This window comes from Heterodontus francisci, chromosome 28 (assembly GCF_036365525.1).
Source record: "Heterodontus francisci isolate sHetFra1 chromosome 28, sHetFra1.hap1, whole genome shotgun sequence".
In the NCBI taxonomy this organism is placed as follows: Eukaryota; Metazoa; Chordata; class Chondrichthyes; order Heterodontiformes; family Heterodontidae; genus Heterodontus; species Heterodontus francisci.
Window position 1 is genome coordinate 11,014,353 of NC_090398.1, and position 27,467 is coordinate 11,041,819.

The following is a 27,467-nucleotide window of genomic DNA, read 5'->3' on the forward strand; positions in this document are numbered from 1 at the left end:
CTCTTTCAGTTGCTCTCTCAAGGATGTATAAACAGCCGGAAAGTTGAATTGTTACGTTGAGTGAGACAGACCGACGAAAGATAGAAGGTGAAAGTGCGTCCAGTTGGACGACTGGAGAATATTTGCGTAATGAAAAGTGTGGGAGGCAGTGAATGCATGGGTGTGAGAGTAAAATGCGAGAAGCTCGTGCAGAAGATGGATCGTGTTGCACTGTTAGTTCTCAGCCACTGAAGGGCACAGTGCGGGTTGCTTGCCTGAGCCTGGATAGCTCAGTCGGTAGAGCATCAGACTTTTAATCTGAGGGTCCAGGGTTCAAGTCCCTGTTCAGGTGCTCTTTGTCTAACGTCTTTATCACAGTGGTGTTTGTGCGGTGTCCTCAAGAATTCAAAGCCATGTACTTTGGCTGTGGAGAGCCAAGACTCTGGCAGCCCTTTTCGTTGCAAGTTTTGTCCATTCTGACCGGCAATTCTTTCAGTTGCAGCGAGACGTCTGCTTTGCTTGATCGCATCGTTTCAATCTTAAACAGGATTGCATCACCTCCGTCATCACTTTTTACCAGTTTTTACATACACAAATAAGGCAGTTGAACATCGTTGTTATTATTCTGATGTATTGTCACGCACCTGAAACGTTAACTCTATTTTTCTCGCCACACATGCTGCCAGACCTGCTTTGTCTTTTTTGCACTCTCGGTTTTGATTTCAGATTTCCACAATCCTCACTATTTCGCTTTTGTTCTTGTTATCCAGCTTTATTCTTCAAAATTTCCTTATCAATCATCAGCTTAGCAAATTAAAGTTTAATTCACTTCACGCGACAAATATCACTCCATTGCCCTTCAAAATCTCTTCGGGAAATGACATGCTTAAATTGGTTTTGAAATAATAACAGGATTTCCCATGCTTTTCCTGCATTCACAGAGACAAAAAAACTTACAGCACAGGGTGCCGTTCCACTCGTGATACCTGTGACGGTTCTTCGAATACGTGTGCGTCGTCATATATGCCAGCTCTGTTTTCCCTAAACCTTTACGTTCTTCAGGCTGCAGACCAAAGCACTTTGAAGATTACTTATGGTTCAACCTCCACCGTCATTTCAGACAGTGCACTGCAGATTCCAACAAATTGGGGGCATAAAACTAAGTGTTTCCACAGGTCGCCTCTGATTATTTTGCCAATCAACTTGAATCTGTGCCCATTTCTTTGCTGAAAGCTCTGCCACTGGACACGTTCTCCTTCTTTAAACTATCAAAAAGCCTCATCATGTAGAATATATCCACTAACGCTCCTTTTATGATCCCCAGCTCGAGGTAGAGCAAGGACAATTTCTATTACAGAAAAGAAAATGATGGAAATATTCCACTATTCAGGCAGCATCTGTGGAAGGTGAAGCCGATCTCTCCTCGTATCCACTCTATCAACTCCCCTCAGGATCGCGTATGCTCCAACAAGATAAAGCCTGGATGTACCTGATTCAGCCCTGGTGTTTGATCAACTTTTATTATCGGGAGCCGTTTTATTACCGCGTCTTTGTCAATTTGAAATGTTTGTAATGTGTTAATGACTTCATGTTTCACTGTGCCCTTGGAAGCATCTTCTTCCTTGGTAAAGACAGATGCCAAAGTATTCATAATAGCGATAATATCGCTCGGAGACTTTGGGATGGCCTTAAACTTAGGTGTCAGTGTCTTTTCACTTCTCTTATTTGCTCTTTCAGTCGCTCTCTCAAGGATGTATAAACAGCCGGAAAGTTGAATTGTTACGTTGAGTGAGACAGACCGACGAAAGATAGAAGGTGAAAGTGCGTCCAGTTGGACGACTGGAGAATATTTGCGTAATGAAAAGTGTGGGAGGCAGTGAATGCATGGGTGTGAGAGTAAAATGCGAGAAGCTGGTGCAGAAGATGGATCGTGTTGCACTGTTAGTTCTCAGCCACTGAAGGGCGCAGTGCGGGTTGAGTGCTTGAGCCTGGATAGCTCAGTCGGTAGAGCATCAGACTTTTAATCTGAGGGTCCAGGGTTCAAGTCCCTGTTCAGGTGTTCTTTGTCTAATGCATTTATCACAGTGGTGTTTGTGCAGTGTCCTCAAGAATTCAAAGCCATGTACTTTGGCTGTGGAGAGCCAAGACTCTGGCAGCCCTTTCCGTTGCAAGTTTTGTCCATTCTGACCGGCAATTCTTTCAGTTGCAGCGAGACGTCTGCTTTGCTTGATCGCATCGTTTCAATCTTAAACAGGATTGCATCACCTCCGTCATCACTTTTTACCAGTTTTTACATACACAAATAAGGCAGTTGAACATCGTTGTTATTATTCTGATGTATTGTCACGCACCTGAAACGTTAACTCTATTTTTCTCGCCACACATGCTGCCAGACCTGCTTTGTCTTTTTTGCACTCTCGGTTTTGATTTCAGATTTCCACAATCCTCACTATTTCGCTTTTGTTCTTGTTATCCAGCTTTATTCTTCAAAATTTCCTTATCAATCATCAGCTTAGCAAATTAAAGTTTAATTCACTTCACGCGACAAATATCACTCCATTGCCCTTCAAAATCTCTTCGGGAAATGACATGCTTAAGTTGGTTTTGAAATAATAACAGGATTTCCCATGCTTTTCCTGCATTCACAGAGACAAAAAAACTTACAGCACAGGGTGCCGTTCCACTCGTGATACCTGTGACGGTTCTTCGAATACGTGTGCGTCGTCATATATGCCAGCTCTGTTTTCCCTAAACCTTTACGTTCTTCAGGCTGCAGACCAAAGCACTTTGAAGATTACTTATGGTTCAACCTCCACCGTCATTTCAGACAGTGCACTGCAGATTCCAACAAAATGGGGGCATAAAACTAAGTGTTTCCACAGGTCGCCTCTGATAATTTTGCCAATCAACTTGAATCTGTGCCCATTTCTTTGCTGAAAGCTCTGCCACTGGATAGGTTCTCCTTCTTTAAACTATCAAAAAGCCTCATCATGTTGAATATATCCACTAACGCTCCTTTTATGATCCCCAGCTCGAGGTAGAGCAAGGACAATTTCTATTACAGAAAAGAAAATGATAGAAATATTCCACTATTCAGGCAGCATCTGTGGAAGGTGAAGCCGATCTCTCCTCGTATCCACTCTATCAACTCCCCTCAGGATCGCGTATGCTACAACAAGATAAAGCCTGGATGTACCTGATTCAGCCCTGGTGTTTGATCAACTTTTATTATCGGGAGCCGTTTTATTACCGCGTCTTTGTCAATTTGAAATGTTTGTAATGTGTTAATGACTTCATGTTTCACTGTGCCCTTGGAAGCATCTTCTTCCTTGGTAAAGACAGATGCCAAAGTATTCATAATAGCGATAATATCGCTCGGAGACTTTGGGATGGCCTTAAACTTAGGTGTCAGTGTCTTTTCACTTCTCTTATTTGCTCTTTCAGTCGCTCTCTCAAGGATGTATAAACAGCCGGAAAGTTGAATTGTTACATTGAGTGAGACAGACCGACGAAAGATAGAAGGTGAAAGTGCGTCCAGTTGGACGACTGGAGAATATTTGCGTAATGAAAAGTGTGGGAGGCAGTGAATGCATGGGTGTGAGAGTAAAATGCGAGAAGCTCGTGCAGAAGATGGATCGTGTTGCACTGTTAGTTCTCAGCCACTGAAGGGCGCAGTGCGGGTTGCTTGCCTGAGCCTGGATAGCTCAGTCGGTAGAGCATCAGACTTTTAATCTGAGGGTCCAGGGTTCAAGTCCCTGTTCAGGTGCTCTTTGTCTAACGTCTTTATCACAGTGGTGTTTGTGCGGTGTCCTCAAGAATTCAAAGCCATGTACTTTGGCTGTGGAGAGCCAAGACTCTGGCAGCCCTTTTCGTTGCAAGTTTTGTCCATTCTGACCGGCAATTCTTTCAGTTGCAGCAAGACGTCTGCTTTGCTTGATCGCATCGTTTCAATCTTAAACAGGATTGCATCACCTCCGTCATCACTTTTTACCAGTTTTTACATACACAAATAAGGCAGTTGAACATCGTTGTTATTATTCTGATGTATTGTCACGCACCTGAAACGTTAACTCTATTTTTCTCGCCACACATGCTGCCAGACCTGCTTTGTCTTTTTTGCACTCTCGGTTTTGATTTCAGATTTCCACAATCCTCACTATTTCGCTTTTGTTCTTGTTATCCAGCTTTATTCTTCAAAATTTCCTTATCAATCATCAGCTTAGCAAATTAAAGTTTAATTCACTTCACGCGACAAATATCACTCCATTGCCCTTCAAAATCTCTTCGGGAAATGACATGCTTAAATTGGTTTTGAAATAATAACAGGATTTCCCATGCTTTTCCTGCATTCACAGAGACAAAAAAACTTACAGCACAGGGTGCCGTTCCACTCGTGATACCTGTGACGGTTCTTCGAATATGTGTGCGTCGTCATATATGCCAGCTCTGTTTTCCCTAAACCTTTACGTTCTTCAGGCTGCAGACCAAAGCACTTTGAAGATTACTTATGGTTCAACCTCCACCGTCATTTCAGACAGTGCACTGCAGATTCCAACAAAATGGGGGCATAAAACTAAGTGTTTCCACAGGTCGCCTCTGATAATTTTGCCAATCAACTTGAATCTGTGCCCATTTCTTTGCTGAAAGCTCTGCCACTGGATAGGTTCTCCTTCTTTAAACTATCAAAAAGCCTCATCATGTTGAATATATCCACTAACGCTCCTTTTATGATCCCCAGCTCGAGGTAGAGCAAGGACAATTTCTATTACAGAAAAGAAAATGATGGAAATATTCCACTATTCAGGCAGCATCTGTGGAAGGTGAAGCCGATCTCTCCTCGTATCCACTCTATCAACTCCCCTCAGGATCGCGTATGCTACAACAAGATAAAGCCTGGATGTACCTGATTCAGCCCTGGTGTTTGATCAACTTTTATTATCGGGAGCCGTTTTATTACCGCGTCTTTGTCAATTTGAAATGTTTGTAATGTGTTAATGACTTCATGTTTCACTGTGCCCTTGGAAGCATCTTCTTCCTTGGTAAAGACAGATGCCAAAGTATTCATAATAGCGATAATATCGCTCGGAGACTTTGGGATGGCCTTAAACTTAGGTGTCAGTGTCTTTTCACTTCTCTTATTTGCTCTTTCAGTCGCTCTCTCAAGGATGTATAAACAGCCGGAAAGTTGAATTGTTACGTTGAGTGAGACAGACCGACGAAAGATAGAAGGTGAAAGTGCGTCCAGTTGGACGACTGGAGAATATTTGCGTAATGAAAAGTGTGGGAGGCAGTGAATGCATGGGTGTGAGAGTAAAATGCGAGAAGCTCGTGCAGAAGATGGATCGTGTTGCACTGTTAGTTCTCAGCCACTGAAGGGCGCAGTGCGGGTTGCTTGCCTGAGCCTGGATAGCTCAGTCGGTAGAGCATCAGACTTTTAATCTGAGGGTCCAGGGTTCAAGTCCCTGTTCAGGTGCTCTTTGTCTAACGTCTTTATCACAGTGGTGTTTGTGCGGTGTCCTCAAGAATTCAAAGCCATGTACTTTGGCTGTGGAGAGCCAAGACTCTGGCAGCCCTTTTCGTTGCAAGTTTTGTCCATTCTGACCGGCAATTCTTTCAGTTGCAGCAAGACGTCTGCTTTGCTTGATCGCATCGTTTCAATCTTAAACAGGATTGCATCACCTCCGTCATCACTTTTTACCAGTTTTTACATACACAAATAAGGCAGTTGAACATCGTTGTTATTATTCTGATGTATTGTCACGCACCTGAAACGTTAACTCTATTTTTCTCGCCACACATGCTGCCAGACCTGCTTTGTCTTTTTTGCACTCTCGGTTTTGATTTCAGATTTCCACAATCCTCACTATTTCGCTTTTGTTCTTGTTATCCAGCTTTATTCTTCAAAATTTCCTTATCAATCATCAGCTTAGCAAATTAAAGTTTAATTCACTTCACGCGACAAATATCACTCCATTGCCCTTCAAAATCTCTTCGGGAAATGACATGCTTAAATTGGTTTTGAAATAATAACAGGATTTCCCATGCTTTTCCTGCATTCACAGAGACAAAAAAACTTACAGCACAGGGTGCCGTTCCACTCGTGATACCTGTGACGGTTCTTCGAATACGTGTGCGTCGTCATATATGCCAGCTCTGTTTTCCCTAAACCTTTACGTTCTTCAGGCTGCAGACCAAAGCACTTTGAAGATTACTTATGGTTCAACCTCCACCGTCATTTCAGACAGTGCACTGCAGATTCCAACAAAATGGGGGCATAAAACTAAGTGTTTCCACAGCTCGCCTCTGATTATTTTGCCAATCAACTTGAATCTGTGCCCATTTCTTTGCTGAAAGCTCTGCCACTGGACAGGTTCTCCTTCTTTAAACTATCAAAAAGCCTCATCATGTAGAATATATCCACTAACGCTCCTTTTATGATCCCCAGCTCGAGGTAGAGCAAGGACAATTTCTATTACAGAAAAGAAAATGATGGAAATATTCCACTATTCAGGCAGCATCTGTGGAAGGTGAAGCCGATCTCTCCTCGTATCCACTCTATCAACTCCCCTCAGGATCGCGTATGCTCCAACAAGATAAAGCCTGGATGTACCTGATTCAGCCCTGGTGTTTGATCAACTTTTATTATCGGGAGCCGTTTTATTACCGCGTCTTTGTCAATTTGAAATGTTTGTAATGTGTTAATGACTTCATGTTTCACTGTGCCCTTGGAAGCATCTTCTTCCTTGGTAAAGACAGATGCCAAAGTATTCATAATAGCGATAATATCGCTCGGAGGCTTTGGGATGGCCTTAAACTTAGGTGTCAGTGTCTTTTCACTTCTCTTATTTGCTCTTTCAGTCGCTCTCTCAAGGATGTATAAACAGCCGGAAAGTTGAATTGTTACGTTGAGTGAGACAGACCGACGAAAGATATAAGGTGAAAGTGCGTCCAGTTGGACGACTGGAGAATATTTGCGTAATGAAAAGTGTGGGAGGCAGTGAATGCATGGGTGTGAGAGTAAAATGCGAGAAGCTGGTGCAGAAGATGGATCGTGTTGCACTGTTAGTTCTCAGCCACTGAAGGGCGCAGTGCGGGTTGAGTGTTCGAGCCTGGATAGCTCAGTCGGTAGAGCATCAGACTTTTAATCTGAGGGTCCAGGGTTCAAGTCCCTGTTCAGGTGTTCTTTGTCTAATGCATTTATCACAGTGGTGTTTGTGCAGTGTCCTCAAGAATTCAAAGCCATGTACTTTGGCTGTGGAGAGCAAAGACTCTGGCAGCCCTTTCCGTTGCAAGTTTTGTCAATTCTGACCGGCAATTCTTTCAGTTGCAGCGAGACGTCTGCTTTGCTTGATCGCATCGTTTCAATCTTAAACAGGATTGCATCACCTCCGTCATCACTTTTTACCAGTTTTTACATACACAAATAAGGCAGTTGAACATCGTTGTTATTATTCTGATGTATTGTCACGCACCTGAAACGTTAACTCTATTTTTCTCGCCACACATGCTGCCAGACCTGCTTTGTCTTTTTTGCACTCTCGGTTTTGATTTCAGATTTCCACAATCCTCACTATTTCGCTTTTGTTCTTGTTATCCAGCTTTATTCTTCAAAATTTCCTTATCAATCATCAGCTTAGCAAATTAAAGTTTAATTCACTTCACGCGACAAATATCACTCCATTGCCCTTCAAAATCTCTTCGGGAAATGACATGCTTAAGTTGGTTTTGAAATAATAACAGGATTTCCCATGCTTTTCCTGCATTCACAGAGACAAAAAAACTTACAGCACAGGGTGCCGTTCCACTCGTGATACCTGTGACGGTTCTTCGAATACGTGTGCGTCGTCATATATGCCAGCTCTGTTTTCCCTAAACCTTTACGTTCTTCAGGCTGCAGACCAAAGCACTTTGAAGATTACTTATGGTTCAACCTCCACCGTCATTTCAGACAGTGCACTGCAGATTCCAACAAAATGGGGGCATAAAACTAAGTGTTTCCACAGGTCGCCTCTGATAATTTTGCCAATCAACTTGAATCTGTGCCCATTTCTTTGCTGAAAGCTCTGCCACTGGATAGGTTCTCCTTCTTTAAACTATCAAAAAGCCTCATCATGTTGAATATATCCACTAACGCTCCTTTTATGATCCCCAGCTCGAGGTAGAGCAAGGACAATTTCTATTACAGAAAAGAAAATGATGGAAATATTCCACTATTCAGGCAGCATCTGTGGAAGGTGAAGCCGATCTCTCCTCGTATCCACTCTATCAACTCCCCTCAGGATCGCGTATGCTACAACAAGATAAAGCCTGGATGTACCTGATTCAGCCCTGGTGTTTGATCAACTTTTATTATCGGGAGCCGTTTTATTACCGCGTCTTTGTCAATTTGAAATGTTTGTAATGTGTTAATGACTTCATGTTTCACTGTGCCCTTGGAAGCATCTTCTTCCTTGGTAAAGACAGATGCCAAAGTATTCATAATAGCGATAATATCGCTCGGAGACTTTGGGATGGCCTTAAACTTAGGTGTCAGTGTCTTTTCACTTCTCTTATTTGCTCTTTCAGTCGCTCTCTCAAGGATGTATAAACAGCCGGAAAGTTGAATTGTTACGTTGAGTGAGACAGACCGACGAAAGATATAAGGTGAAAGTGCGTCCAGTTGGACGACTGGAGAATATTTGCGTAATGAAAAGTGTGGGAGGCAGTGAATGCATGGGTGTGAGAGTAAAATGCGAGAAGCTCGTGCAGAAGATGGATCGTGTTGCACTGTTAGTTCTCAGCCACTGAAGGGCGCAGTGCGGGTTGCTTGCCTGAGCCTGGATAGCTCAGTCGGTAGAGCATCAGACTTTTAATCTGAGGGTCCAGGGTTCAAGTCCCTGTTCAGGTGCTCTTTGTCTAACGTCTTTATCACAGTGGTGTTTGTGCGGTGTCCTCAAGAATTCAAAGCCATGTACTTTGGCTGTGGAGAGCCAAGACTCTGGCAGCCCTTTTCGTTGCAAGTTTTGTCCATTCTGACCGGCAATTCTTTCAGTTGCAGCAAGACGTCTGCTTTGCTTGATCGCATCGTTTCAATCTTAAACAGGATTGCATCACCTCCGTCATCACTTTTTACCAGTTTTTACATACACAAATAAGGCAGTTGAACATCGTTGTTATTATTCTGATGTATTGTCACGCACCTGAAACGTTAACTCTATTTTTCTCGCCACACATGCTGCCAGACCTGCTTTGTCTTTTTTGCACTCTCGGTTTTGATTTCAGATTTCCACAATCCTCACTATTTCGCTTTTGTTCTTGTTATCCAGCTTTATTCTTCAAAATTTCCTTATCAATCATCAGCTTAGCAAATTAAAGTTTAATTCACTTCACGCGACAAATATCACTCCATTGCCCTTCAAAATCTCTTCGGGAAATGACATGCTTAAGTTGGTTTTGAAATAATAACAGGATTTCCCATGCTTTTCCTGCATTCACAGAGACAAAAAAACTTACAGCACAGGGTGCCGTTCCACTCGTGATACCTGTGACGGTTCTTCGAATACGTGTGCGTCGTCATATATGCCAGCTCTGTTTTCCCTAAACCTTTACGTTCTTCAGGCTGCAGACCAAAGCACTTTGAAGATTACTTATGGTTCAACCTCCACCGTCATTTCAGACAGTGCACTGCAGATTCCAACAAAATGGGGGCATAAAACTAAGTGTTTCCACAGGTCGCCTCTGATAATTTTGCCAATCAACTTGAATCTGTGCCCATTTCTTTGCTGAAAGCTCTGCCACTGGATAGGTTCTCCTTCTTTAAACTATCAAAAAGCCTCATCATGTTGAATATATCCATTAACGCTCCTTTTATGATCCCCAGCTCGAGGTAGAGCAAGGACAATTTCTATTACAGAAAAGAAAATGATGGAAATATTCCACTATTCAGGCAGCATCTGTGGAAGGTGAAGCCGATCTCTCCTCGTATCCACTCTATCAACTCCCCTCAGGATCGCGTATGCTACAACAAGATAAAGCCTGGATGTACCTGATTCAGCCCTGGTGTTTGATCAACTTTTATTATCGGGAGCCGTTTTATTACCGCGTCTTTGTCAATTTGAAATGTTTGTAATGTGTTAATGACTTCATGTTTCACTGTGCCCTTGGAAGCATCTTCTTCCTTGGTAAAGACAGATGCCAAAGTATTCATAATAGCGATAATATCGCTCGGAGACTTTGGGATGGCCTTAAACTTAGGTGTCAGTGTCTTTTCACTTCTCTTATTTGCTCTTTCAGTCGCTCTCTCAAGGATGTATAAACAGCCGGAAAGTTGAATTGTTACGTTGAGTGAGACAGACCGACGAAAGATATAAGGTGAAAGTGCGTCCAGTTGGACGACTGGAGAATATTTGCGTAATGAAAAGTGTGGGAGGCAGTGAATGCATGGGTGTGAGAGTAAAATGCGAGAAGCTCGTGCAGAAGATGGATCGTGTTGCACTGTTAGTTCTCAGCCACTGAAGGGCGCAGTGCGGGTTGCTTGCCTGAGCCTGGATAGCTCAGTCGGTAGAGCATCAGACTTTTAATCTGAGGGTCCAGGGTTCAAGTCCCTGTTCAAGTGCTCTTTGTCTAACGTCTTTATCACAGTGGTGTTTGTGCGGTGTCCTCAAGAATTCAAAGCCATGTACTTTGGCTGTGGAGAGCCAAGACTCTGGCAGCCCTTTTCGTTGCAAGTTTTGTCCATTCTGACCGGCAATTCTTTCAGTTGCAGCAAGACGTCTGCTTTGCTTGATCGCATCGTTTCAATCTTAAACAGGATTGCATCACCTCCGTCATCACTTTTTACCAGTTTTTACATACACAAATAAGGCAGTTGAACATCGTTGTTATTATTCTGATGTATTGTCACGCACCTGAAACGTTAACTCTATTTTTCTCGCCACACATGCTGCCAGACCTGCTTTGTCTTTTTTGCACTCTCGGTTTTGATTTCAGATTTCCACAATCCTCACTATTTCGCTTTTGTTCTTGTTATCCAGCTTTATTCTTCAAAATTTCCTTATCAATCATCAGCTTAGCAAATTAAAGTTTAATTCACTTCACGCGACAAATATCACTCCATTGCCCTTCAAAATCTCTTCGGGAAATGACATGCTTAAATTGGTTTTGAAATAATAACAGGATTTCCCATGCTTTTCCTGCATTCACAGAGACAAAAAAACTTACAGCACAGGGTGCCGTTCCACTCGTGATACCTGTGACGGTTCTTCGAATACGTGTGCGTCGTCATATATGCCAGCTCTGTTTTCCCTAAACCTTTACGTTCTTCAGGCTGCAGACCAAAGCACTTTGAAGATTACTTATGGTTCAACCTCCACCGTCATTTCAGACAGTGCACTGCAGATTCCAACAAAATGGGGGCATAAAACTAAGTGTTTCCACAGGTCGCCTCTGATAATTTTGCCAATCAACTTGAATCTGTGCCCATTTCTTTGCTGAAAGCTCTGCCACTGGATAGGTTCTCCTTCTTTAAACTATCAAAAAGCCTCATCATGTTGAATATATCCACTAACGCTCCTTTTATGATCCCCAGCTCGAGGTAGAGCAAGGACAATTTCTATTACAGAAAAGAAAATGATGGAAATATTCCACTATTCAGGCAGCATCTGTGGAAGGTGAAGCCGATCTCTCCTCGTATCCACTCTATCAACTCCCCTCAGGATCGCGTATGCTACAACAAGATAAAGCCTGGATGTACCTGATTCAGCCCTGGTGTTTGATCAACTTTTATTATCGGGAGCCGTTTTATTACCGCGTCTTTGTCAATTTGAAATGTTTGTAATGTGTTAATGACTTCATGTTTCACTGTGCCCTTGGAAGCATCTTCTTCCTTGGTAAAGACAGATGCCAAAGTATTCATAATAGCGATAATATCGCTCGGAGACTTTGGGATGGCCTTAAACTTAGGTGTCAGTGTCTTTTCACTTCTCTTATTTGCTCTTTCAGTCGCTCTCTCAAGGATGTATAAACAGCCGGAAAGTTGAATTGTTACGTTGAGTGAGACAGACCGACGAAAGATATAAGGTGAAAGTGCGTCCAGTTGGACGACTGGAGAATATTTGCGTAATGAAAAGTGTGGGAGGCAGTGAATGCATGGGTGTGAGAGTAAAATGCGAGAAGCTCGTGCAGAAGATGGATCGTGTTGCACTGTTAGTTCTCAGCCACTGAAGGGCGCAGTGCGGGTTGCTTGCCTGAGCCTGGATAGCTCAGTCGGTAGAGCATCAGACTTTTAATCTGAGGGTCCAGGGTTCAAGTCCCTGTTCAAGTGCTCTTTGTCTAACGTCTTTATCACAGTGGTGTTTGTGCGGTGTCCTCAAGAATTCAAAGCCATGTACTTTGGCTGTGGAGAGCCAAGACTCTGGCAGCCCTTTTCGTTGCAAGTTTTGTCCATTCTGACCGGCAATTCTTTCAGTTGCAGCAAGACGTCTGCTTTGCTTGATCGCATCGTTTCAATCTTAAACAGGATTGCATCACCTCCGTCATCACTTTTTACCAGTTTTTACATACACAAATAAGGCAGTTGAACATCGTTGTTATTATTCTGATGTATTGTCACGCACCTGAAACGTTAACTCTATTTTTCTCGCCACACATGCTGCCAGACCTGCTTTGTCTTTTTTGCACTCTCGGTTTTGATTTCAGATTTCCACAATCCTCACTATTTCGCTTTTGTTCTTGTTATCCAGCTTTATTCTTCAAAATTTCCTTATCAATCATCAGCTTAGCAAATTAAAGTTTAATTCACTTCACGCGACAAATATCACTCCATTGCCCTTCAAAATCTCTTCGGGAAATGACATGCTTAAATTGGTTTTGAAATAATAACAGGATTTCCCATGCTTTTCCTGCATTCACAGAGACAAAAAAACTTACAGCACAGGGTGCCGTTCCACTCGTGATACCTGTGACGGTTCTTCGAATACGTGTGCGTCGTCATATATGCCAGCTCTGTTTTCCCTAAACCTTTACGTTCTTCAGGCTGCAGACCAAAGCACTTTGAAGATTACTTATGGTTCAACCTCCACCGTCATTTCAGACAGTGCACTGCAGATTCCAACAAAATGGGGGCATAAAACTAAGTGTTTCCACAGGTCGCCTCTGATTATTTTGCCAATCAACTTGAATCTGTGCCCATTTCTTTGCTGAAAGCTCTGCCACTGGACAGGTTCTCCTTCTTTAAACTATCAAAAAGCCTCATCATGTAGAATATATCCACTAACGCTCCTTTTATGATCCCCAGCTCGAGGTAGAGCAAGGACAATTTCTATTACAGAAAAGAAAATGATGGAAATATTCCACTATTCAGGCAGCATCTGTGGAAGGTGAAGCCGATCTCTCCTCGTATCCACTCTATCAACTCCCCTCAGGATCGCGTATGCTCCAACAAGATAAAGCCTGGATGTACCTGATTCAGCCCTGGTGTTTGATCAACTTTTATTATCGGGAGCCGTTTTATTACCGCGTCTTTGTCAATTTGAAATGTTTGTAATGTGTTAATGACTTCATGTTTCACTGTGCCCTTGGAAGCATCTTCTTCCTTGGTAAAGACAGATGCCAAAGTATTCATAATAGCGATAATATCGCTCGGAGACTTTGGGATGGCCTTAAACTTAGGTGTCAGTGTCTTTTCACTTCTCTTATTTGCTCTTTCAGTCGCTCTCTCAAGGATGTATAAACAGCCGGAAAGTTGAATTGTTACGTTGAGTGAGACAGACCGACGAAAGATATAAGGTGAAAGTGCGTCCATTTGGACGACTGGAGATTATTTGCGTAATGAAAAGTGTGGGAGGCAGTGAATGCATGTGTGTGAGAGTAAAATGCGAGAAGCAAGTGCAGAAGATGGATCGTGTTGCACTGTTAGTTCTCAGCCACTGAAGGGCGCAGTGCGGGTTGAGTGTCTGAGCCTGGATAGCTCAGTCGGTAGAGCATCAGACTTTTAATCTGAGGGTCCAGGGTTCAAGTCCCTGTTCAGGTGCTCTTTGTCTAATGCCTTTATCGCAGTGGTGTTTGTGCAGTGTCCTCAAGAATTCAAAGCCATGTACTTTGGCTGTGGAGAGCCAAGACTCTGGCAGCCCGTTTTGTTGCAAGTTTTGTCCATTCTGACCGGCAATTCTTTCAGTTGCAGCAAGACGTCTGCTTTGCTTGATCGCATTGTTTCAATCTTAAACAGGATTGCATCACCTCCGTCATCACTTTTTACCAGTTTTTACATACACAAATAAGGCAGTTGAACATCGTTGTTATTATTCTGATGTATTGTCACGCACCTGAAACGTTAACTCTATTTTTCTCGCCACACATGCTGCCAGACCTGCTTTGTCTTTTTTGCACTCTCGGTTTTGATTTCAGATTTCCACAATCCTCACTATTTCGCTTTTGTTCTTGTTATCCAGCTTTATTCTTCAAAATTTCCTTATCAATCATCAGCTTAGCAAATTAAAGTTTAATTCACTTCACGCGACAAATATCACTCCATTGCCCTTCAAAATCTCTTCGGGAAATGACATGCTTAAGTTGGTTTTGAAATAATAACAGGATTTCCCATGCTTTTCCTGCATTCACAGAGACAAAAAAACTTACAGCACAGGGTGCCGTTCCACTCGTGATACCTGTGACGGTTCTTCGAATACGTGTGCGTCGTCATATATGCCAGCTCTGTTTTCCCTAAACCTTTACGTTCTTCAGGCTGCAGACCAAAGCACTTTGAAGATTACTTATGGTTCAACCTCCACCGTCATTTCAGACAGTGCACTGCAGATTCCAACAAAATGGGGGCATAAAACTAAGTGTTTCCACAGGTCGCCTCTGATTATTTTGCCAATCAACTTGAATCTGTGCCCATTTCTTTGCTGAAAGCTCTGCCACTGGATAGGTTCTCCTTCTTTAAACTATCAAAAAGCCTCATCATGTTGAATATATCCACTAACGCTCCTTTTATGATCCCCAGCTCGAGGTAGAGCAAGGACAATTTCTATTACAGAAAAGAAAATGATGGAAATATTCCACTATTCAGGCAGCATCTGTGGAAGGTGAAGCCGATCTCTCCTCGTATCCACTCTATCAACTCCCCTCAGGATCGCGTATGCTACAACAAGATAAAGCCTGGATGTACCTGATTCAGCCCTGGTGTTTGATCAACTTTTATTATCGGGAGCTGTTTTATTACCGCGTCTTTGTCAATTTGAAATGTTTGTAATGTGTTAATGACTTCATGTTTCACTGTGCCCTTGGAAGCATCTTCTTCCTTGGTAAAGACAGATGCCAAAGTATTCATAATAGCGATAATATCGCTCGGAGACTTTGGGATGGCCTTAAACTTAGGTGTCAGTGTCTTTTCACTTCTCTTATTTGCTCTTTCAGTCGCTCTCTCAAGGATGTATAAACAGCCGGAAAGTCGAATTGTTACGTTGAGTGAGACAGACCGACGAAAGATATAAGGTGAAAGTGCGTCCAGTTGGACGACTGGAGAATATTTGCGTAATGAAAAGTGTGGGAGGCAGTGAATGCATGGGTGTGAGAGTAAAATGCGAGAAGCTCGTGCAGAAGATGGATCGTGTTGCACTGTTAGTTCTCAGCCACTGAAGGGCGCAGTGCGGGTTGCTTGCCTGAGCCTGGATAGCTCAGTCGGTAGAGCATCAGACTTTTAATCTGAGGGTCCAGGGTTCAAGTCCCTGTTCAGGTGCTCTTTGTCTAACGTCTTTATCACAGTGGTGTTTGTGCGGTGTCCTCAAGAATTCAAAGCCATATACTTTGGCTGTGGAGAGCCAAGACTCTGGCAGCCCTTTTCGTTGCAAGTTTTGTCCATTCTGACCGGCAATTCTTTCAGTTGCAGCAAGACGTCTGCTTTGCTTGATCGCATCGTTTCAATCTTAAACAGGATTGCATCACCTCCGTCATCACTTTTTAACAGTTTTTACATACACAAATAAGGCAGTTGAACATCGTTGTTATTATTCTGATGTATTGTCACGCACCTGAAACGTTAACTCTATTTTTCTCGCCACACATGCTGCCAGACCTGCTTTGTCTTTTTTGCACTCTCGGTTTTGATTTCAGATTTCCACAATCCTCACTATTTCGCTTTTGTTCTTGTTATCCAGCTTTATTCTTCAAAATTTCCTTATCAATCATCAGCTTAGCAAATTAAAGTTTAATTCACTTCACGCGACAAATATCACTCCATTGCCCTTCAAAATCTCTTCGGGAAATGACATGCTTAAATTGGTTTTGAAATAATAACAGGATTTCCCATGCTTTTCCTGCATTCACAGAGACAAAAAAACTTACAGCACAGGGTGCCGTTCCACTCGTGATACCTGTGACGGTTCTTCAAATACGTGTGCGTCGTCATATATGCCAGCTCTGTTTTCCCTAAACCTTTACGTTCTTCAGGCTGCAGACCAAAGCACTTTGAAGATTACTTATGGTTCAACCTCCACCGTCATTTCAGACAGTGCACTGCAGATTCCAACAAAATGGGGGCATAAAACTAAGTGTTTCCACAGGTCGCCTCTGATTATTTTGCCAATCAACTTGAATCTGTGCCCATTTCTTTGCTGAAAGCTCTGCCACTGGACAGGTTCTCCTTCTTTAAACTATCAAAAAGCCTCATCATGTTGAATATATCCACTAACGCTCCTTTTATGATCCCCAGCTCGAGGTAGAGCAAGGACAATTTCTATTACAGAAAAGAAAATGATGGAAATATTCCACTATTCAGGCAGCATCTGTGGAAGGTGAAGCCGATCTCTCCTCGTATCCACTCTATCAACTCCCCTCAGGATCGCGTATGCTCCAACAAGATAAAGCCTGGATGTACCTGATTCAGCCCTGGTGTTTGATCAACTTTTATTATCGGGAGCCGTTTTATTACCGCGTCTTTGTCAATTTGAAATGTTTGTAATGTGTTAATGACTTCATGTTTCACTGTGCCCTTGGAAGCATCTTCTTCCTTGGTAAAGACAGATGCCAAAGTATTCATAATAGCGATAATATCGCTCGGAGACTTTGGGATGGCCTTAAACTTAGGTGTCAGTGTCTTTTCACTTCTCTTATTTGCTCTTTCAGTCGCTCTCTCAAGGATGTATAAACAGCCGGAAAGTTGAATTGTTACGTTGAGTGAGACAGACCGACGAAAGATAGAAGGTGAAAGTGCGTCCAGTTGGACGACTGGAGAATATTTGCGTAATGAAAAGTGTGGGAGGCAGTGAATGCATGGGTGTGAGAGTAAAATGCGAGAAGCTCGTGCAGAAGATGGATCGTGTTGCACTGTTAGTTCTCAGCCACTGAAGGGCGCAGTGCGGGTTGCTTGTCTGAGCCTGGATAGCTCAGTCGGTAGAGCATCAGACTTTTAATCTGAGGGTCCAGGGTTCAAGTCCCTGTTCAGGTGCTCTTTGTCTAACGTCTTTATCACAGTGGTGTTTGTGCGGTGTCCTCAAGAATTCAAAGCCATGTACTTTGGCTGTGGAGAGCCAAGACTCTGGCAGCCCTTTTCGTTGCAAGTTTTGTCCATTCTGACCGGCAATTCTTTCAGTTGCAGCGAGATGTCTGCTTTGCTTGATCGCATCGTTTCAATCTTAAACAGGATTGCATCACCTCCGTCATCACTTTTTACCAGTTTTTACATACACAAATAAGGCAGTTGAACATCGTTGTTATTATTCTGATGTATTGTCACGCACCTGAAACGTTAACTCTATTTTTCTCGCCACACATGCTGCCAGACCTGCTTTGTCTTTTTTGCACTCTCGGTTTTGATTTCAGATTTCCACAATCCTCACTATTTCGCTTTTGTTCTTGTTATCCAGCTTTATTCTTCAAAATTTCCTTATCAATCATCAGCTTAGCAAATTAAAGTTTAATTCACTTCACGCGACAAATATCACTCCATTGCCCTTCAAAATCTCTTCGGGAAATGACATGCTTAAGTTGGTTTTGAAATAATAACAGGATTTCCCATGCTTTTCCTGCATTCACAGAGACAAAAAAACTTACAGCACAGGGTGCCGTTCCACTCGTGATACCTGTGACGGTTCTTCGAATACGTGTGCGTCGTCATATATGCCAGCTCTGTTTTCCCTAAACCTTTACGTTCTTCAGGCTGCAGACCAAAGCACTTTGAAGATTACTTATGGTTCAACCTCCACCGTCATTTCAGACAGTGCACTGCAGATTCCAACAAAATGGGGGCATAAAACTAAGTGTTTCCACAGGTCGCCTCTGATTATTTTGCCAATCAACTTGAATCTGTGCCCATTTCTTTGCTGAAAGCTCTGCCACTGGATAGGTTCTCCTTCTTTAAACTATCAAAAAGCCTCATCATGTTGAATATATCCACTAACGCTCCTTTTATGATCCCCAGCTCGAGGTAGAGCAAGGACAATTTCTATTACAGAAAAGAAAATGATGGAAATATTCCACTATTCAGGCAGCATCTGTGGAAGGTGAAGCCGATCTCTCCTCGTATCCACTCTATCAACTCCCCTCAGGATCGCGTATGCTACAACAAGATAAAGCCTGGATGTACCTGATTCAGCCCTGGTGTTTGATCAACTTTTATTATCGGGAGCTGTTTTATTACCGCGTCTTTGTCAATTTGAAATGTTTGTAATGTGTTAATGACTTCATGTTTCACTGTGCCCTTGGAAGCATCTTCTTCCTTGGTAAAGACAGATGCCAAAGTATTCATAATAGCGATAATATCGCTCGGAGACTTTGGGATGGCCTTAAACTTAGGTGTCAGTGTCTTTTCACTTCTCTTATTTGCTCTTTCAGTCGCTCTCTCAAGGATGTATAAACAGCCGGAAAGTTGAATTGTTACGTTGAGTGAGACAGACCGACGAAAGATATAAGGTGAAAGTGCGTCCAGTTGGACGACTGGAGAATATTTGCGTAATGAAAAGTGTGGGAGGCAGTGAATGCATGGGTGTGAGAGTAAAATGCGAGAAGCTCGTGCAGAAGATGGATCGTGTTGCACTGTTAGTTCTCAGCCACTGAAGGGCGCAGTGCGGGTTGAGTGCCTGAGCCTGGATAGCTCAGTCGGTAAAGCATCAGACTTTTAATCTGAGGGTCCAGGGTTCAAGTCCCTGTTCAGGTGCTCTTTGTCTATTGCCTTTATCACAGTGGTGTTTGTGCAGTGTCCTCAAGAATTCCAAGCCATGTACTTTGGATGTGGAAAGCCAAGACTCTGGCAGCCCTTTTCGTTGCAAGTTTTGTCCATTCTGACCGGCAATTCTTTCAGTTGCAGCAAGACGTCTGCTTTGCTTGATCGCATCGTTTCAATCTTAAACAGGATTGCATCACCTCCGTCATCACTTTTTACCAGTTTTTACATACACAAATAAGGCAGTTGAACATCGTTGTTATTATTCTGATGTATTGTCACGCACCTGAAACGTTAACTGCATTTTTCTCGCCACACATGCTGCCAGACCTGCTTTGTCTTTTTTGCACTCTCGGTTTTGATTTCAGATTTCCACAATCCTCACTATTTCGCTTTTGTTCTTGTTATCCAGCTTTATTCTTCAAAATTTCCTTGTCAATCATCAGCTTAGGAAATTAAAGCTTAATTCACTTCTCGCGACAAATATCACTCCATTGCCCTTCAAAATCTCTTCGGGAAATGACATGCTTAAGTTGGTTTTGAAATAATAACAGGATTTCCCATGCTTTTCCTGCATTCACAGAGACAAAAAAACTTACAGCACAGGGTGCCGTTCCACTCGTGATACCTGTGACGGTTCTTCGAATATGTGTGCGTCGTCATATATGCCAGCTCTGTTTTCCCTAAACCTTTACGTTCTTCAGGCTGCAGACCAAAGCACTTTGAAGATTACTTATGGTTCAACCTCCACCGTCTTTTCAGACAGTGCACTGTTGATTCCAACAAAATGGGGGCATAAAACTAAGTGTTTCCACAGCTCGCCTCTGATTATTTTGCCAATCAACTTGAATCTGTGCCCATTTCTTTGCTGAAAGCTCTGCCACTGGACAGGTTCTCCTTCTTTAAACTATCAAAAAGCCTCATCATGTAGAATATATCCACTAACGCTCCTTTTATGATGCCCAGCTCGAGGTAGAGCAAGGACAATTTCTATTACAGAAAAGAAAATGATGGAAATATTCCACTATTCAGGCAGCATCTGTGGAAGGTGAAGCCAATCTCTCCTCGTATGCACTCTATCAACTCCCCTCAGGATCGCGTATGCTACAACAAGATAAAGCCTGGATGTACCTGATTCAGCCCTGGTGTTTGATCAACTTTTATTATCGGGAGCCGTTTTATTACCGCGTCTTTGTCAATTTGAAATGTTTGTAATGTGTTAATGACTTCATGTTTCACTGTGCCCTTGGAAGCATCTTCTTCCTTGGTAAAGACAGATGCCAAAGTATTCATAATAGCGATAATATCGCTCGGAGACTTTGGGATGGCCTTAAACTTAGGTGTCAGTGTCTTTTCACTTCTCTTATTTGCTCTTTCAGTCGCTCTCTCAAGGATGTATAAACAGCCGGAAAGTTGAATTGTTACGTTGAGTGAGACAGACCGACGAAAGATATAAGGTGAAAGTGCGTCTATTTGGACGACTGGAGATTATTTGCGGAATGAAAAGTGTGGGAGGCAGTGAATGCATGTGTGTGAGAGTAAAATGCGAGAAGCCTGTGCAGAAGATGGATCGTGTTGCACTGTTAGTTCTCAGCCACTGAAGGGCGCAGTGCGGGTTGAGTGCCTGAGCCTGGATAGCTCAGTCGGTAGAGCATCAGACTTTTAATCTGAGGGTCCAGGGTTCAAGTCCCTGTTCAGGCGCTCTTTGTCTATTGCCTTTATCACAGTGGTGTTTGTGCAGTGTCCTCAAGAATTCCAAGCCATGTACTTTGGATGTGGAGAGCCAAGACTCTGGCAGCCCTTTTCGTTGCAAGTTTTGTCCATTCTGACCGGCAATTCTTTCAGTTGCAGCAAGACGTCTGCTTTGCTTGATCGCATCGTTTCAATCTTAAACAGGATTGCATCACCTCCGTCATCACTTTTTACCAGTTTTTACATACACAAATAAGGCAGTTGAACATCGTTGTTATTATTCTGATGTATTGTCACGCACCTGAAACGTTAACTGCATTTTTCTCGCCACACATGCTGCCAGACCTGCTTTGTCTTTTTTGCACTCTCGGTTTTGATTTCAGATTTCCACAATCCTCACTATTTCGCTTTTGTTCTTGTTATCCAGCTTTATTCTTCAAAATTTCCTTGTCAATCATCAGCTTAGGAAATTAAAGCTTAATTCACTTCTCGCGACAAATATCACTCCATTGCCCTTCAAAATCTCTTCGGGAAATGACATGCTTAAGTTGGTTTTGAAATAATAACAGGATTTCCCATGCTTTTCCTGCATTCACAGAGACAAAAAAACTTACAGCACAGGGTGCCGTTCCACTCGTGATACCTGTGACGGTTCTTCGAATATGTGTGCGTCGTCATATATGCCAGCTCTGTTTTCCCTAAACCTTTACGTTCTTCAGGCTGCAGACCAAAGCACTTTGAAGATTACTTATGGTTCAACCTCCACCGTCTTTTCAGACAGTGCACTGTTGATTCCAACAAAATGGGGGCATAAAACTAAGTGTTTCCACAGCTCGCCTCTGATTATTTTGCCAATCAACTTGAATCTGTGCCCATTTCTTTGCTGAAAGCTCTGCCACTGGACAGGTTCTCCTTCTTTAAACTATCAAAAAGCCTCATCATGTAGAATATATCCACTAACGCTCCTTTTATGATCCCCAGCTCGAGGTAGAGCAAGGACAATTTCTATTACAGAAAAAAAAATGATGGAAATATTCCACTATTCAGGCAGCATCTGTGGAAGGTGAAGCCGATCTCTCCTCGTATGCACTCCATCAACTCGCCTCAGGATCGCGTATGCTACAACAAGATAAAGCCTGGATGTACCTGATTCAGCCCTGGTGTTTGATCAACTTTTATTATCGGGAGCCGTTTTATTACCGCGTCTTTGTCAATTTGAAATGTTTGTAATGTGTTAATGACTTCATGTTTCACTGTGCCCTTGGAAGCATCTTCTTCCTTGGTAAAGACAGATGCCAAAGTATTCATAATAGCGATAATATCGCTCGGAGACTTTGGGATGGCCTTAAACTTAGGTGTCAGTGTCTTTTCACTTCTCTTATTTGCTCTTTCAGTCGCTCTCTCAAGGATGTATAAACAGCCGGAAAGTTGAATTGTTACGTTGAGTGAGACAGACCGACGAAAGATAGAAGGTGAAAGTGCGTCCAGTTGGACGACTGGAGAATATTTGCGTAATGAAAAGTGTGGGAGGCAGTGAATGCATGGGTGTGAGAGTAAAATGCGAGAAGCTCGTGCAGAAGATGGATCGTGTTGCACTGTTAGTTCTCAGCCACTGAAGGGCGCAGTGCGGGTTGCTTGTCTGAGCCTGGATAGCTCAGTCGGTAGAGCATCAGACTTTTAATCTGAGGGTCCAGGGTTCAAGTCCCTGTTCAGGTGCTCTTTGTCTAACGTCTTTATCACAGTGGTGTTTGTGCGGTGTCCTCAAGAATTCAAAGCCATGTACTTTGGCTGTGGAGAGCCAAGACTCTGGCAGCCCTTTTCGTTGCAAGTTTTGTCCATTCTGACCGGCAATTCTTTCAGTTGCAGCGAGATGTCTGCTTTGCTTGATCGCATCGTTTCAATCTTAAACAGGATTGCATCACCTCCGTCATCACTTTTTACCAGTTTTTACATACACAAATAAGGCAGTTGAACATCGTTGTTATTATTCTGATGTATTGTCACGCACCTGAAACGTTAACTCTATTTTTCTCGCCACACATGCTGCCAGACCTGCTTTGTCTTTTTTGCACTCTCGGTTTTGATTTCAGATTTCCACAATCCTCACTATTTCGCTTTTGTTCTTGTTATCCAGCTTTATTCTTCAAAATTTCCTTATCAATCATCAGCTTAGCAAATTAAAGTTTAATTCACTTCACGCGACAAATATCACTCCATTGCCCTTCAAAATCTCTTCGGGAAATGACATGCTTAAGTTGGTTTTGAAATAATAACAGGATTTCCCATGCTTTTCCTGCATTCACAGAGACAAAAAAACTTACAGCACAGGGTGCCGTTCCACTCGTGATACCTGTGACGGTTCTTCGAATACGTGTGCGTCGTCATATATGCCAGCTCTGTTTTCCCTAAACCTTTACGTTCTTCAGGCTGCAGACCAAAGCACTTTGAAGATTACTTATGGTTCAACCTCCACCGTCATTTCAGACAGTGCACTGCAGATTCCAACAAAATGGGGGCATAAAACTAAGTGTTTCCACAGGTCGCCTCTGATTATTTTGCCAATCAACTTGAATCTGTGCCCATTTCTTTGCTGAAAGCTCTGCCACTGGATAGGTTCTCCTTCTTTAAACTATCAAAAAGCCTCATCATGTTGAATATATCCACTAACGCTCCTTTTATGATCCCCAGCTCGAGGTAGAGCAAGGACAATTTCTATTACAGAAAAGAAAATGATGGAAATATTCCACTATTCAGGCAGCATCTGTGGAAGGTGAAGCCGATCTCTCCTCGTATCCACTCTATCAACTCCCCTCAGGATCGCGTATGCTACAACAAGATAAAGCCTGGATGTACCTGATTCAGCCCTGGTGTTTGATCAACTTTTATTATCGGGAGCTGTTTTATTACCGCGTCTTTGTCAATTTGAAATGTTTGTAATGTGTTAATGACTTCATGTTTCACTGTGCCCTTGGAAGCATCTTCTTCCTTGGTAAAGACAGATGCCAAAGTATTCATAATAGCGATAATATCGCTCGGAGACTTTGGGATGGCCTTAAACTTAGGTGTCAGTGTCTTTTCACTTCTCTTATTTGCTCTTTCAGTCGCTCTCTCAAGGATGTATAAACAGCCGGAAAGTTGAATTGTTACGTTGAGTGAGACAGACCGACGAAAGATATAAGGTGAAAGTGCGTCCAGTTGGACGACTGGAGAATATTTGCGTAATGAAAAGTGTGGGAGGCAGTGAATGCATGGGTGTGAGAGTAAAATGCGAGAAGCTCGTGCAGAAGATGGATCGTGTTGCACTGTTAGTTCTCAGCCACTGAAGGGCGCAGTGCGGGTTGAGTGCCTGAGCCTGGATAGCTCAGTCGGTAAAGCATCAGACTTTTAATCTGAGGGTCCAGGGTTCAAGTCCCTGTTCAGGTGCTCTTTGTCTATTGCCTTTATCACAGTGGTGTTTGTGCAGTGTCCTCAAGAATTCCAAGCCCTGTACTTTGGATGTGGAAAGCCAAGACTCTGGCAGCCCTTTTCGTTGCAAGTTTTGTCCATTCTGACCGGCAATTCTTTCAGTTGCAGCAAGACGTCTGCTTTGCTTGATCGCATCGTTTCAATCTTAAACAGGATTGCATCACCTCCGTCATCACTTTTTACCAGTTTTTACATACACAAATAAGGCAGTTGAACATCGTTGTTATTATTCTGATGTATTGTCACGCACCTGAAACGTTAACTGCATTTTTCTCGCCACACATGCTGCCAGACCTGCTTTGTCTTTTTTGCACTCTCGGTTTTGATTTCAGATTTCCACAATCCTCACTATTTCGCTTTTGTTCTTGTTATCCAGCTTTATTCTTCAAAATTTCCTTGTCAATCATCAGCTTAGGAAATTAAAGCTTAATTCACTTCTCGCGACAAATATCACTCCATTGCCCTTCAAAATCTCTTCGGGAAATGACATGCTTAAGTTGGTTTTGAAATAATAACAGGATTTCCCATGCTTTTCCTGCATTCACAGAGACAAAAAAACTTACAGCACAGGGTGCCGTTCCACTCGTGATACCTGTGACGGTTCTTCGAATATGTGTGCGTCGTCATATATGCCAGCTCTGTTTTCCCTAAACCTTTACGTTCTTCAGGCTGCAGACCAAAGCACTTTGAAGATTACTTATGGTTCAACCTCCACCGTCTTTTCAGACAGTGCACTGTTGATTCCAACAAAATGGGGGCATAAAACTAAGTGTTTCCACAGCTCGCCTCTGATTATTTTGCCAATCAACTTGAATCTGTGCCCATTTCTTTGCTGAAAGCTCTGCCACTGGACAGGTTCTCCTTCTTTAAACTATCAAAAAGCCTCATCATGTAGAATATATCCACTAACGCTCCTTTTATGATGCCCAGCTCGAGGTAGAGCAAGGACAATTTCTATTACAGAAAAGAAAATGATGGAAATATTCCACTATTCAGGCAGCATCTGTGGAAGGTGAAGCCAATCTCTCCTCGTATGCACTCTATCAACTCCCCTCAGGATCGCGTATGCTACAACAAGATAAAGCCTGGATGTACCTGATTCAGCCCTGGTGTTTGATCAACTTTTATTATCGGGAGCCGTTTTATTACCGCGTCTTTGTCAATTTGAAATGTTTGTAATGTGTTAATGACTTCATGTTTCACTGTGCCCTTGGAAGCATCTTCTTCCTTGGTAAAGACAGATGCCAAAGTATTCATAATAGCGATAATATCGCTCGGAGACTTTGGGATGGCCTTAAACTTAGGTGTCAGTGTCTTTTCACTTCTCTTATTTGCTCTTTCAGTCGCTCTCTCAAGGATGTATAAACAGCCGGAAAGTTGAATTGTTACGTTGAGTGAGACAGACCGACGAAAGATATAAGGTGAAAGTGCGTCTATTTGGACGACTGGAGATTATTTGCGGAATGAAAAGTGTGGGAGGCAGTGAATGCATGTGTGTGAGAGTAAAATGCGAGAAGCCTGTGCAGAAGATGGATCGTGTTGCACTGTTAGTTCTCAGCCACTGAAGGGCGCAGTGCGGGTTGAGTGCCTGAGCCTGGATAGCTCAGTCGGTAGAGCATCAGACTTTTAATCTGAGGGTCCAGGGTTCAAGTCCCTGTTCAGGCGCTCTTTGTCTATTGCCTTTATCACAGTGGTGTTTGTGCAGTGTCCTCAAGAATTCCAAGCCATGTACTTTGGATGTGGAGAGCCAAGACTCTGGCAGCCCTTTTCGTTGCAAGTTTTGTCCATTCTGACCGGCAATTCTTTCAGTTGCAGCAAGACGTCTGCTTTGCTTGATCGCATCGTTTCAATCTTAAACAGGATTGCATCACCTCCGTCATCACTTTTTACCAGTTTTTACATACACAAATAAGGCAGTTGAACATCGTTGTTATTATTCTGATGTATTGTCACGCACCTGAAACGTTAACTGCATTTTTCTCGCCACACATGCTGCCAGACCTGCTTTGTCTTTTTTGCACTCTCGGTTTTGATTTCAGATTTCCACAATCCTCACTATTTCGCTTTTGTTCTTGTTATCCAGCTTTATTCTTCAAAATTTCCTTGTCAATCATCAGCTTAGGAAATTAAAGCTTAATTCACTTCTCGCGACAAATATCACTCCATTGCCCTTCAAAATCTCTTCGGGAAATGACATGCTTAAGTTGGTTTTGAAATAATAACAGGATTTCCCATGCTTTTCCTGCATTCACAGAGACAAAAAAACTTACAGCACAGGGTGCCGTTCCACTCGTGATACCTGTGACGGTTCTTCGAATATGTGTGCGTCGTCATATATGCCAGCTCTGTTTTCCCTAAACCTTTACGTTCTTCAGGCTGCAGACCAAAGCACTTTGAAGATTACTTATGGTTCAACCTCCACCGTCTTTTCAGACAGTGCACTGTTGATTCCAACAAAATGGGGGCATAAAACTAAGTGTTTCCACAGCTCGCCTCTGATTATTTTGCCAATCAACTTGAATCTGTGCCCATTTCTTTGCTGAAAGCTCTGCCACTGGACAGGTTCTCCTTCTTTAAACTATCAAAAAGCCTCATCATGTAGAATATATCCACTAACGCTCCTTTTATGATCCCCAGCTCGAGGTAGAGCAAGGACAATTTCTATTACAGAAAAAAAAATGATGGAAATATTCCACTATTCAGGCAGCATCTGTGGAAGGTGAAGCCGATCTCTCCTCGTATGCACTCCATCAACTCGCCTCAGGATCGCGTATGCTACAACAAGATAAAGCCTGGATGTACCTGATTCAGCCCTGGTGTTTGATCAACTTTTATTATCGGGAGCCGTTTTATTACCGCGTCTTTGTCAATTTGAAATGTTTGTAATGTGTTAATGACTTCATGTTTCACTGTGCCCTTGGAAGCATCTTCTTCCTTGGTAAAGACAGATGCCAAAGTATTCATAATAGCGATAATATCGCTCGGAGACTTTGGGATGGCCTTAAACTTAGGTGTCAGTGTCTTTTCACTTCTCTTATTTGCTCTTTCAGTCGCTCTCTCAAGGATGTATAAACAGCCGGAAAGTTGAATTGTTACGTTGAGTGAGACAGACCGACGAAAGATATAAGGTGAAAGTGCGTCTATTTGGACGACTGGAGATTATTTGCGGAATGAAAAGTGTGGGAGGCAGTGAATG

General features: G+C 42.8%; 16 non-coding genes across 16 annotated transcripts; all 16 read left to right on the forward strand.

Annotated features, from left to right (window-relative positions):
• The first annotated feature begins 258 nt into the window (after positions 1–258).
• trnak-uuu (transfer RNA lysine (anticodon UUU)) lies at positions 259–331 on the forward strand. Its single transcript has one exon. It is a non-coding gene; the product is annotated as a tRNA-Lys (tRNA).
• A 1,634-nt stretch (positions 332–1,965) lies between these two features.
• On the forward strand, positions 1,966–2,038 carry trnak-uuu (transfer RNA lysine (anticodon UUU)). Its single transcript has one exon. It is a non-coding gene; the product is annotated as a tRNA-Lys (tRNA).
• A 1,634-nt stretch (positions 2,039–3,672) lies between these two features.
• trnak-uuu (transfer RNA lysine (anticodon UUU)) lies at positions 3,673–3,745 on the forward strand. The gene has a single exon. It is a non-coding gene; the product is annotated as a tRNA-Lys (tRNA).
• A 1,634-nt stretch (positions 3,746–5,379) lies between these two features.
• trnak-uuu (transfer RNA lysine (anticodon UUU)) lies at positions 5,380–5,452 on the forward strand. Its single transcript has one exon. It is a non-coding gene; the product is annotated as a tRNA-Lys (tRNA).
• A 1,634-nt stretch (positions 5,453–7,086) lies between these two features.
• trnak-uuu (transfer RNA lysine (anticodon UUU)) lies at positions 7,087–7,159 on the forward strand. Its single transcript has one exon. It is a non-coding gene; the product is annotated as a tRNA-Lys (tRNA).
• Positions 7,160–8,793: 1,634 nt separating this feature from the next.
• On the forward strand, positions 8,794–8,866 carry trnak-uuu (transfer RNA lysine (anticodon UUU)). The gene has a single exon. It is a non-coding gene; the product is annotated as a tRNA-Lys (tRNA).
• A 1,634-nt stretch (positions 8,867–10,500) lies between these two features.
• trnak-uuu (transfer RNA lysine (anticodon UUU)) lies at positions 10,501–10,573 on the forward strand. The gene has a single exon. It is a non-coding gene; the product is annotated as a tRNA-Lys (tRNA).
• A 1,634-nt stretch (positions 10,574–12,207) lies between these two features.
• trnak-uuu (transfer RNA lysine (anticodon UUU)) lies at positions 12,208–12,280 on the forward strand. The gene has a single exon. It is a non-coding gene; the product is annotated as a tRNA-Lys (tRNA).
• Positions 12,281–13,914: 1,634 nt separating this feature from the next.
• trnak-uuu (transfer RNA lysine (anticodon UUU)) lies at positions 13,915–13,987 on the forward strand. Its single transcript has one exon. It is a non-coding gene; the product is annotated as a tRNA-Lys (tRNA).
• Positions 13,988–15,621: 1,634 nt separating this feature from the next.
• trnak-uuu (transfer RNA lysine (anticodon UUU)) lies at positions 15,622–15,694 on the forward strand. Its single transcript has one exon. It is a non-coding gene; the product is annotated as a tRNA-Lys (tRNA).
• Positions 15,695–17,328: 1,634 nt separating this feature from the next.
• trnak-uuu (transfer RNA lysine (anticodon UUU)) lies at positions 17,329–17,401 on the forward strand. The gene has a single exon. It is a non-coding gene; the product is annotated as a tRNA-Lys (tRNA).
• Positions 17,402–19,035: 1,634 nt separating this feature from the next.
• Positions 19,036–19,108, forward strand: trnak-uuu (transfer RNA lysine (anticodon UUU)). The gene has a single exon. It is a non-coding gene; the product is annotated as a tRNA-Lys (tRNA).
• A 1,634-nt stretch (positions 19,109–20,742) lies between these two features.
• trnak-uuu (transfer RNA lysine (anticodon UUU)) lies at positions 20,743–20,815 on the forward strand. Its single transcript has one exon. It is a non-coding gene; the product is annotated as a tRNA-Lys (tRNA).
• A 1,634-nt stretch (positions 20,816–22,449) lies between these two features.
• trnak-uuu (transfer RNA lysine (anticodon UUU)) lies at positions 22,450–22,522 on the forward strand. Its single transcript has one exon. It is a non-coding gene; the product is annotated as a tRNA-Lys (tRNA).
• Positions 22,523–24,156: 1,634 nt separating this feature from the next.
• On the forward strand, positions 24,157–24,229 carry trnak-uuu (transfer RNA lysine (anticodon UUU)). The gene has a single exon. It is a non-coding gene; the product is annotated as a tRNA-Lys (tRNA).
• A 1,634-nt stretch (positions 24,230–25,863) lies between these two features.
• trnak-uuu (transfer RNA lysine (anticodon UUU)) lies at positions 25,864–25,936 on the forward strand. The gene has a single exon. It is a non-coding gene; the product is annotated as a tRNA-Lys (tRNA).
• The last annotated feature ends 1,531 nt before the right edge of the window (positions 25,937–27,467 follow it).